Raw genomic sequence first — 12,979 nt, 5'->3', positions numbered from 1 at the left:
CGTTGTAAATTTAACTCTGAAAATTTCTGTACTATCACGCGATCTCTCTCCTCCTGTTCTCTATCCTGTTCCCTTTGTCTAATCTCTACTGCAATTAATCTATTATTGTGAGCATTCAAAATCGGTTGTACTTCTTCTCTGATTTCTTTCTTTAATTCATCTTTCATATTTTTGAAACATGTCCCTATTCGTGAATCTAACCGTGTTTCCATTGTTTCCATCTGTGTTTTAATTGTGCCTATTTGTGATCCCAACTGTGATCCCAGTGAGTCTAACCGTGTTTCCATTGTTCCCATCTGTGTTTTAATTGTTCCTATTTGTGATCCCAAATTTAATATTGCACCCATCAACTGCTCCATATTAGCTTGTTCGCAATTCCTTTCGCCCCTAACATTTCCCGCAAAACCAGTTTCATTCGTCATAGCTGTAAAGCTATCTGTGTTTGATGCTATTCCAGAATTTTCTATGGTTAATCTCGTATTCTGTGAATTTTCTGATTGAGAAAAATTTTGAAATGGTTCCGGACTACTTTCCCGACTTATTAAATTGATTTCCACTTCATTATTCAACATACTGTTCTCCTGTGTTGGCGAGTTCGCCATGTCAACAATTTCGTCATTCTCACTATTCATCATTTTTGCCTTTTTCATTGATCGCGTAATCATTTACAAAATATACAAAACTCGTCACTATATGAAAATTACACACAATGACTCTTTATCTCCAACAATACCCTTCACACGAAATGCTTCCCTCAAACACGATTAACGAACAATTGAAATAATTGCATTAAATTGTCAAACGCGTATACAAGGCAATAAAAATTAAATTTTGAAAAATACCATTAGAAGAATGCTAATTACCAAATCTACACATGCAATATAGACTACAATTACTAACTACAAATTACTACAACAATCCTACTGTCTACTATGTCTACAATCAGAAGAATTCCAAGGGACGATCCGAAGCAGTGGACGCCACGTGCATGGGGGCTTAATATAAATATTAATGCAAATAATTTTAATTTTTTGATTTAGTAGCTGTCTGTCCGATTACGAAGTCTCGTACCGGTTGGCCCTGACTAGTATTATTACGCAATCTGACTGCTTAGAACAATAACAAAGAATGAAATGGAAATTTTCATTAACACAATTAATTAATTAAGTCCCCAGCAACTATAAAACCTACGAAACCAAGGCACAAGTGTAACTGTTCTGTGTGTGGAAGTATGACTCAACGTACGCATCTGGCACGGTTCTTCTTCAATAACACAAGAATTTATAAATATCATTTATACTGAATTAATTAAAGAAAATAAGAATACCATAATTACTCAAGAAAACCAGAATTACACTCTAATACAAGAACACAAGCCAGATGCTTTGTTGACTGAACCTGTAATGACGCATTATTTAAAACATGGAAATAATGAAAAATAAATCAAGTTTCGTTACCTTCATATATTGACCAAAATCACTCTCATAATTACAATATATCTCCACACCGCCTCGCTATTACCACATCTGAACAAGAACCTTTCAGTATCACATCTCAGCAAGCACTCCCTACTAGCACATCTGAACACCAACTGACTACTACGAGCTCTCCCCAAGCACTGACTTCTAGCACATCTCAATAATGACTGCCCGTGGAGGCGGCGGAACAATGCTCTCTAGCGATCTCTGGCGCTGTGGCTCAGTGTAGCCACCTTTCAGGGGCAACCTCTGGAACAGGACAAGCAGCCATGTCAGGCCGAAGATCAGTATCAGCCTGAGACAGAGCCTGAAACCGGTTCGTCAGACAAACTGGAGAGGCCTTCTATTCAGCCGTCCGGAATGTCTTTCTCCCCCTGCCACACCTTGAGACGACCTCCCACTCTACCACAGGTGAGAGATCAGCCTCAATGCGGGTAGTATCCCGGGCAACCACAGTCGTAGTCCGATCGGGGGATGCGTGGGACGAGCTGGCCGTCCCCGACAAACCCCCATCCGGACCCCCACAGTGATGCCCATTGGCAACAGCCTCAAGCTGTGTGACCGAAGCCAACACTGCCTGAAGCTGGGAGCGAAGGGATGCCAACCCAGCCTGCATCCGAACACAGCAGTTGCAGTCCCTATCCATGCTAAAAACTGTTGCGCAAAGAACGTCTGAACTAATCTACAGAGAGCGCAAACAAATCGACACAAAATTTAAACGGTTATTAAAATACAAGATTGCCTAGTAAATGCAGTAATGCTGCTACTTGCGCACTGCTGACACACTGCTCGGCGGCGGAAGGAGACTACGCGTTTTTACACTATTCAGGTACTAAAACGCGATGCTACAACTCTCAAATACTATAATACGCCCGAAATTTATGAATTAAACAATGCAAGTACCAAAAACACGCAAAGAAATTAAGAATTAAACTATTTAACAAATGAGTGAGCTAGGAGTATACGACTTGCTGCTGCAACTGCTTATCCAACGGCGGCAGGGAACACACTGACTGTGACCAACCGACACTGGCCGTTGAAAACAAAAACAGAAGACAAACGACTACGCGAATTTACACTATTCAGGTACTAAAACGCGATGCTACAACTCTCAAATACTATAATACGCCCGAAATTTACGAATTAAACAATGCAAGTACCAAAAACACGCAAAGAAATTAAGAATTAAACTATGTAACAAATGAGTGAGCTAGGAGTATACGACTTGCTGCTGCAGCTGCTTATCCAACGGCGGCAGGGAGCACACTCTGTGTCCTGCTGTGTTTCTTCCGTTTGTAGTATTACAGGCACGTGGTCTGAGTCCAGATCGTTTTCAACCATAAGGTTCAGCGTGCATGCGATGCCCTTGAATAGCGATATGCACATATACAGATGGCGGTAGTATCACATACACAATGTGCATTGGCGGAGCTGTCACTTGTAGTCAGGTGATTCATGTGAAGAGGTGTTCTTAGTGATAACGGCCACACGACGGCAATTTACTGACTTTGAACGCAAAATGTTAGTTGGAGCTGGACGCATGGATCATCCTATTTTGGAAATCGTTAGGGACTTTCACAGTATCAAGTGTGTGCCGAGAATAACAAATTTCAGGCCTTACCTCTCACCACAGACAAAGCAGTGCCCGACGGCCTTCACTTAACGACTGAGAGCAGCAGCGTTTGTGTAGAGTTTTCAGTGCTAACAGACAAGCAGCACTGCGTGAAATAACAGCAGAAATGAATACGGCACGTACGACGAACGTATCCGTGAAGACAATGCGGTGAAATTGCGCGTTAATGTGCTACGACAGCAGACATCTGAGCTGAGTGCCTTTGCTAACAGGACGACATCGCCCGCAGCACCTCTCCTGCGCTCGTGACCGTATCTGTTCGAGCCTTGAAGACTGAAAAACCACGGCTTGGTCAGATGACTCCCCGCTGCAGTTGATAAGAGCTGATGGTAGGGTTCACGTGTGGCGCAGACCCGACGAAGCCAAGCACCCATGCAGTCAGTAAGGCACTGTGCAAGCTGGTGGTGGCTCCGTAATGGTGTGGGCGGTGTTTAGATGGAATGGACTGGGTCTTCTGGTCCAACTGAATCTCTTCAAGACCTTTTGCAGCCATTCATGAACTTCATGTTCCCAAAAAACGATGGGACTTTTACGCATGACAATACGCCATGTCACTGGGCCACAATCGTTCGCAGTTGGTTTGAAGAACATTATGGACAATTAGAGCGAATTATTTGGCCATCCAGATCGTTCGACACGAATCCCATCAAACATTTATAGAACGTACTCGAGAGGTGAGTTCGCGCTCAAAATCCTGCACCGGCAACGCTTTCGGAACTGTGGACGGCTATAGCGTTAGCAGGGCTCAATATTTCTGCAGGAGACTTCGGTCTTGCTTAGTCGATGTGACGTCGAGCAGTTGCACTACGACGGGCGAAAGGGGCTGCGACACGATGTCAGGAGGTACCCCATGACTTTTAACACCTCAGTGTACGTTATCGCCGCGTTCTCCAACGAGAAACTGACGGGATTACGAAGCAATCTACAAGAAGTTTACCTGTCGAAATATTTCCTATAAATACTCTGCTTAGAACTTGGTAACAGTTGGTATTCAAGGGGACTGTTTCAATGACCATCCTTTCCAGTTAAATGTTCTTAATATTTCAGACAAATTTGCATGTTTAATTACCATTGAAATGCAGTCTTTTGGTGGATGTGATTCGATACTGTCCCTCTCCAATTATTTTTTCATCTTCGTAACTTGAAGCATGTGGAAGATTCAGGCTAGTACTTGTTTTCTGTAAGACGTTTAAAGAGGAGTCCAGAACGAAAAGGTGGAAGAGAGTGAAAGCTTTTCCAGGCATATATTATACCTTACTCGACTAGTACTAACGTGACTGCTGCTTAATTAGTGAAACCAGCAGTGAAAGCGGGTTCTGATATACACTCCTGGAAATGGAAAAAAGAACACATTGATACCGGTGTGTCAGACCCACCATACTTGCTCCGGACACTGCGAGAGGGCTGTACAAGCAATGATCACACGCACGGCACAGCGGACACACCAGGAACCGCGGTGTTGGCCGTCGAATGGCGCTAGCTGCGCAGCATTTGTGCACCGCCGCCGTCAGTGTCAGCCAGTTTGCCGTGGCATACGGAGCTCCATCGCAGTCTTTAACACTGGTAGCATGCCGCGACAGCGTGGACGTGAACCGTATGTGCAGTTGACGGACTTTGAGCGAGGGCGTATAGTGGGCATGCGGGAGGCCGGGTGGACGTACCGCCGAATTGCTCAACACGTGGGGCGTGAGGTCTCCACAGTACATCGATGTTGTCGCCAGTGGTCGGCGGAAGGTGCACGTGCCCGTCGACCTGGGACCGGACCGCAGCGACGCACGGATGCACGCCAAGACCGTAGGATCCTACGCAGTGCCGTAGGGGACCGCACCGCCACTTCCCAGCAAATTAGGGACACTGTTGCTCCTGGGGTATCGGCGAGGACCATTCGCAACCGTCTCCATGAAGCTGGGCTACGGTCCCGCACACCGTTAGGCCGTCTTCCGCTCACGCCCCAACATCGTGCAGCCCGCCTCCAGTGGTGTCGCGACAGGCGTGAATGGAGGGACGAATGGAGACGTGTCGTCTTCAGCGATGAGAGTCGCTTCTGCCTTGGTGCCAATGATGGTCGTATGCGTGTTTGGCGCCGTGCAGGTGAGCGCCACAATCAGGACTGCATACGACTGAGGCACACAGGGCCAACACCCGGCATCATGGTGTGGGGAGCGATCTCCTACACTGGCCGTACACCACTGGTGATCGTCGAGGGGACACTGAATAGTGCACGGTACATCCAAACCGTCATCGAACCCATCGTTCTACCATTCCTAGACCGGCAAGGGAACTTGCTGTTCCAACAGGACAATGCACGTCCGCATGTATCCCGTGCCACCCAACGTGCTCTAGAAGGTGTAAGTCAACTACCATGGCCAGCAAGATCTCCGGATATGTCCCCCATTGAGCATGTTTGGGACTGTATGAAGCGTCGTCTCACGCGGTCTGCACGTCCAGCACGAACGCTGGTCCAACTGAGGCGCCAGGTGGAAATGGCATGGCAAGCCGTCCCACAGGACTACATCCAGCATCTCTACGATCGTCTCCATGGGAGAATAGCAGCCTGCATTGCTGCGAAAGGTGGATATACACTGTACTAGTGCCGACATTGTGCATGCTCTGTTGCCTGTGTCTATGTGCCTGTGGTTCTGTCAGTGTGATCATGTGATGTATCTGACCCCAGGAATGTGTCAATAAAGTTTCCCCTTCCTGGGGCAATGAATTCACGGTGTTCTTATTTCAATTTCCAGGAGTGTATTTGTACTACATTTACCCTGTTAAATGATTATTAAGTAATAAATAACGATGCACAAATAGCCTGTAGTAGGAATGAGTATGCAGTATCAAGGAAAACAGTCTATGGTTCTCAAGCTTTGGATGATTTGTAGAAGATAATGTTAAACATCACCCAAACGAAACTTTCTTTCAGCTGCTTACTGACGAAATCTAATTGTGTTACTTCAACAATTATTATCAAATCCTCTGCTAAGTTGCCGTAAACGGAAGATAGGAAGGAAGATTAGGATTTAACATCCGATCGACATCGACGTCATTAGCGACGGTGAGTATGAGTAACCTAAGTAAAGTGCAAGAGACTTCGTGAATGAGAGAAGGTAAGACAGGCGACATGTAGCATACAGGACGAGCGACGTAGCCAGACAGCGTTCTTAGCTGCTCCAACGTAGTGTGGGGTGGATGGATGCTTGCGACTATGTTAGTAACACGTGACACTTAGGAGGGAGAGCGTGTTACTATTGTTATTATCATCATCTGTTCAAATACTTCAGATCAGATAGAGTAGGCAGAATATAGATTGCATGTCGAAAATTCGCGCTCTTCCCCAAATAAGTTTCGTAATTAAACACGGTTTTTCTGTATTGTTCTATCAGAATATTAAAGGTCATTATGACTTGCGGTTCGATGCCTCTCTGTGGCCAACTTGTAACACCGCCTCATTCGTCTTTGAAGTGTGTTGGCTGCTGCACCACCTGGTGCGTTGCCAGTGGTGAGTATCGGCAGGTCGCACTATTGGCGCTGTTTGTATGCAGCCACTGCCCTCATCTCGTTTGCACGTGTCCACATGAGGCCCCTCCCTACCCCTCATCCCCGAGGCTGCTGGCTGCGACCTCAGAACAGTAGGAGCGCGCTGTGGCTGTGGCCGGTGACGCGTGCTGCACAGAGATAAGCCTTAGGCACACGGAACGAGTTAACTACGTTGACGCGGCACTCTAAGAGTTATGTGACGCCACTTGCTACTATTTCACGTCGAGGAGTCATTTCGTCACGTGAAACAAAAATAGGTTTTAGATATTTCGGCGACGTGTTACGTAAGGTAGAACCAATAGGATGCAAAAACGCTCCCTACCTCACAAGCAGAAAGGTTGGGTCCCGCAGAAAGCGAGACGCCATATCGTACTTGTCTTGTCCAGTAGAAGCCCATATTCGGTAGGTTTTATGTTATACCTTGCGCACCATGAATAAATGCCGTTTCTAAGTACCAGCACACTGAATGTCTCGAGAACGAGTCTTTATTGGTACGATTTGTTGTAATAAAACTACGGGAAACGTCATATCGCTGGTTAAAGATTTTTCGCATTTAGTTATTATCGCGCTATAACACGCTTGTTATTAGAGTAAGCCGTTCTAGGGCAACGACACAATTGAAGATTCATGAAAAACGTGTCGTTCTTGTTAGGATTTGTTATAATTAAATGTAAATTAAGAACATATCGACGATTGAAGCCTAGAGAAAACTAAGATACAATACAAAGTTTCTTATAACTAAGCTACGGACTAGCATAAGAAAAAAGCGTTACGTGTAGAGCCCTCATATTCCAGTGGTCGATATATGGTTTCCTGTGGTATCTAACGTTTTTTTCATCATCTTCACATTTTTACAAAAGGTTGTTGGACTTTCTTACGAAATTAATAGACGCAGTTTCTGTATCACTTACTGCTATGTGAATATAAGTGCGTTATCTGTTAGAAGTGAATTTGTTCTATTTGATGAACTTTTATAAGTTGATGTCCTCTCTGACCCGGACATGTATCTTTTCTTTTTGTGTGGTTACAAGTTCACAGACATTGATGTTTATGTATACCACAGACAGAACAACACGGCTAGCGTATAGACAAGGGAGGAAATTTGCGTTTTAATACAGCTAACGTAGGAATTTTATACAGGTCTATTTTCGTGAACAAACTGTACTGTTTGCGAGCCAAGTAAAGCTGATAACTCCGTTGGACAGCGCTGAGAGCGCAAAATCACCGACTTCTCACGTACAGGCATTGCGAGGACATCTGGGGAAACATCCAGAATTTTACGTGTTTTTTTAATAAATATGTACTTGCCTATTCCCATCCTGTCCCAGTGGTAGTGACACAGGTGTAGGATTTTGGTGTAATTTAGCAATGTGAAACGTTCCTGCCATTATTAATAAGTCCAATATGATCTCAAAGCGTCAGACTCCCTTTATAGTGAAGTCATTGTTTTGTAACATACTAATAATGCAGGGATATGTTCCTTACAATGAAACATATACTTGGTACGTATTTGTTGCACTTGCTGCTAATTGTTAAACGTTTGAAGTATTGGGTGTCTTTCGATGAATATCGGCAAAATTTTAAATAGCAAGGGTATGGGATCACACATTGGAGTATTTGCAGCGTGTGCGTAGCATGAGGGCATTTCTTGTTGAATAATGCATTGCCGAAATTGGTGAACGTGGAATATCAGCATACTTTGATGAAACATGAGACTGTCGTAGCTGTTTAACATTTATGGCCCAGTATTTACGATTGAGTTACTTGTAAAGTGTGAAAAAATCGGTAAAATTACTATAAATTGCCTAAAATTTTAAAAGTAGCGTCTTAAGTCGGTATGGATGCAGGGTGTACACTATGTTGGTGGCGGTTAAACATTTACGGCTGCAGCCTCCTATTTACTTATGTCTCCTTGAAAAGTGGATATTTGAGGACTACTGGGAGAAAATAGCCAAAATTATAACGAAGTGCCCAAAATTGTAATTATGCATTGGTGTGCTTGCATAAATTACCACTGAGGGTCATAGTCTGCTGAAAATATTATTGTTGTTGTTGTTATGGTCTTCAGTCCGGAGACTGGTTTGATGCAACTGTCCATGCTACTCTATCCTGTGCAAGCTTCTTCATCTCCCAGTACTTACTGCAACCTACATCCTTCTGAATCTGCTTAGTGTATTCATCTCTCTGCTTCCCTCTACGATTTTTACCCTCCACGGTGCCCTCCAATACTAAATTTGTGATCCCTTGATGTATCAGAACATGCACTACCAACCGGTCTCTTCTTCTTGTCAAGTTGTGCCACAAACTCCTCTTCTCCCCAATTCTGTTCAATACCTCCTCATTAGTTATGTGATCTACCCATCTAATCTTCAGTATTCTTCTGTAGCACCACATTTCGAGAGCTTCTATTCTCTTCCTGTCCCAACTATTTATCGTCCATGTTTCACTTCCATACATGGCTACACTCCATAGAAATACTTTCAGAAACGACTTCCTGACACTTAAATCTATACTCGATGTTAACAAATTTCTCTTCTTCAGAAACGCTTTCCTTGCCATTGCCATTCTATGTTTTATATCCTCTCTACTTCGACCATCATCAGTCATTTTGCTCCCCAAATAGCAAAACTCCTTTACTACTTTAAGTATCTCATTTCCTAATCTAATTCCCTCAGCATCACCCGACTTAATTCGAGTACATTCCATTATCCTCGTTTTGCTTTTGTTGCTGTTCATCTTACATCCTCCTTTCAAGACACTGTCCACTTCGTTCAACTGCTCTTCCAAGTCCTTTGCTGTCTCTGACAGAATTACAATGTCGGCGAATCTCAAAGTTTTTATTTCTTCTCCATGGATTTTAATACCTACTCCGAGTTTTCCTTTTGTTTCCTTTATTGCTTGCTCAATATACAGATTGAATAACATCGGGGAGAGGCTACAACCCTGTCTCACTCCCTTCCCAACCACTGCTTCCCTTTCATGCCCCTCGTCTGTTATAACTGCCATGTGCTTTCTGTACAAATTGTAAATAACCTTTCGCTCCCTGTATTTTACCCCTGCCACCTTTAGAATTTGAAAGAGAGTATTCTAGTCAACATTGTCAAAAGCTTTCTCTAAGTCTACAAATGCTAGAAATGTAGGTTTGCCTTTCCTTAATCTTTCTTGTAAGATAAGTCGTAAGGTCAGTATTGCCTCACGTGTTCCAATATTTCTACGGAATCCAAACTGATCTTCTCCTAGGTCGGCTTCTACAGTTTTTCCATTCGTCTGTAAATAATTCGTGTTAGTATTTTGCAGCTGTGACTTATTAAACTGATGATTCGGTAATTTTCACATCTGTCAACACTTGCTTTCTGTGGGATTGGTATTATTATTTCTGCTTGAAGTCTGAGGATATTTCGCCTGTCTGATGCATCTCGCTCACCAGATGGTAGAGTTTTGTCAGGAATGGCTCTCCTAAGGCCGTCAGTAGTTCTAATGGAATGTTGTCTACTTCCGGGGTCTTGTTTCGACTCAGGTCTTTCAGTGCTCTGTCAAACTCTTCACGCAGTATCGTATCTCCGATTTCATCTTCATCTACATCCTCTTCCATTTCCATAATATTGTCCTCAAGTACATCGCCCTTGTATATATACTCCTTCCACCTTTCTGCTTTCCCTTCTTTGCTTAGAACTGGGTTTCCATCTGAGCTCTTGATAGTCATACAAGTGGTTCTCTTCTCTCCAAAGGTCTCTTTAATTTTCCTGTAGGCAGTATCTATCTTACCCCTAGTGAGATAAGTCTCTACATCCTTAAATTTGTCCTCTAGCCATCCCTGCTTAACCATTTTGCACCACCTGTCGAGCTCATTTTTGAGACGTTTGTATTGCTTTTTGCCTGCTTCATTTACTGAATTTTTATATTCTCTTCTTTCATCAATTAAATTCAATATTTCTTCTGTTGCCCAAGGATTTCTACCAGCCCTCCTCTTTTTACCTACTTGATCCTCTGCTGCCTTCACTACTTCATCCCTCAGCGCTACCCATTCTTCTTCTAATGTATTTCTTACCCCCATTTGTGACAATTGTTTACTTATGCTTTCCCTGAAACTCTGTACAACCTTTGGTTCAGTCAGTTTATCCAGGTCCCATCTCCTTAAATTCCCACCTTTTTGCAATATTGTTATGAAAACAAAATTGCGAATATCACCAGAATTTGCTGCTTCTGCTGTTGCTGTTGGTCAACCAACGTACTGAACACAAATGCTAGCTCCTGTCTCATGATGCTGGGTACCCAGAAAGTCTTGGCGGTGGGTATGCTGGTGGTGGGAGGCCAATAGGAGCGTGCTGAACAAGTGAAGGATGCAGGCCTTCGTTCTTGGGCCTTAAATTATGGAAATTAAGATTAGGCTGAAAGCAATCGCACACCTGGATAAGTACTAGTGCAAGTGCAATACTTGACTGCCATCTTGGATCATAGATTATGAAGAATAAATAAACTCTTCATTATCAAACCACTGATTTATGTTTCTTATGTTAACCATAAATTATGATCACAAGTTACCTTAGGGTGATTAAAATGATAGTTATGGGCAAATAATTAAACAAAATTAAGAGGCCAAGTGAACAGCTTTGCCCCATAAGGACACTAGGGCAAGCGTCTTTTCTTTGCATAAGAAGAACAATGACACCTTTATCCTGAAGCTTGTACTGCTCCCCTATTTAAACTTTGTATTTAAACGTATACTGGGAGTGTATCTGTTGTAAAGACAGTGCTGCAGTGAGGTGAACCGTACTTCATGTGTTGGAATACAACAGTATGTAGTAATACCGTACCACTGTCCGCAAGACATACGGTCACCCCTCCAAGTGGGCCGCAGTGGATGGAGTGTAGGCAGTGCACGAGATAAACTGCATCGAAGTGTGCCAAAATTACCTAGAATATATCTGTCACAACTACAACTCACACTACGACATTTAAGAGTTAAATATTTGAGATATTTGATAAAGATGATTTAGTCGTGTGTCATATTTAATTCTACTTAAAATATAAACTATATGATACTGAACATGACATAATTTATTCGTACTTCCTCCATAAGCACCGACAATTGTAAGGGAAAAATTTAGTCAGATTAAGTCATGATGCTTTAGAAAATAATTAGCAACAACTTACCCAACGGTTGTTATCCCTGCCAGAGGGTTGAGTTGTTGCACAACCATCACTTTAATGCTATTTACCGGATAATAGGTATGCTCGTCAAAGATAAATCTGTACAAGTTACAAATTATAGTCCTCTGCTACGTTTTAGTGTCCACATGCTATAGCCAATCTAAGGAACTATTGCAGGGATTCTGAAATGGTTTTCACTAATAGATAAATGGATTCCCGAGGAATGTTTTTCTATATCACTACTTGTTGTAAACAGGTCGTCCGGCGATTGATACTTACAACTCGTGCAATGCCGGGATGGGTCTCTAATTAAATACAAATATACCGAAAGGATTGTTCTTTCGAACTGCCTTACTGTACGTGTTTTCCAGCTATTGACGTACTTCTAAAAATTAGGTTTTCAAAATTTCTAAACACTATCCTCATCCTGCCCTATATATCACCTCTCTATAGTTAAAAAGCGGGTACTGGTAGCTTAAGTCATTTATCCTCTTTGCAAAAGGATCTTGGGATCCTCTTCGTTTGAACTGAAAAGTGCACTTAATTATTCCGCAACTACTACGGTCGCAGGTTCGAATCCTGCCTCGGGCATGGATGTGTGTGATGTCCTTAGGTTAGTTAGCTTTAAGTAGTTCTAAATTCTAGGGGACTGATGTCCTTAGAAGTTAAGTCCCATAGTGCTCAGAGCCATTTTTTTGCTCGTACAGTTTAACGCTCAACGAGCAAACTGTCTAGTTTTAACGGTGAGCAAGACGCGGATTAACAACCGGAAGTCCAATAAACCGACCAGACACAGGGAGGTTTTAGGCGATTTTCCACGGTTGTTTAGGCGAATGCTGGATTGGTTCTCAAGCTTCACTTTAGACAATGTGATCCACTAACAATTAAACTCCTAAAGTACATATAACGAAGTTAAGATTATATACAGACATGTGGTGCATATTAATTCGTTCCCTTAGCTCAAGTGATGACTGTGGTTCCAGAAATTAGAAAGACTATCCAGCCACAAAGATAACATAAAAATAAATTTACCAAGCAATGAAAACATTTGACCCAGGGTAGAAAGCTACGAAAGAGAGACCAGCAAAAACACAGGCTCATTTTCTTACGTGTGGCTGAGTTTTCTGGCATAATATTTTTAATTTCTCATCAAACAAAGAATTTATGGATACTGTGTGGGAGA

Source organism: Schistocerca nitens, chromosome 2 (assembly GCF_023898315.1).
Source record: "Schistocerca nitens isolate TAMUIC-IGC-003100 chromosome 2, iqSchNite1.1, whole genome shotgun sequence".
In the NCBI taxonomy this organism is placed as follows: Eukaryota; Metazoa; Arthropoda; class Insecta; order Orthoptera; family Acrididae; genus Schistocerca; species Schistocerca nitens.
Note: the sequence above shows the minus strand (reverse complement) of the source record.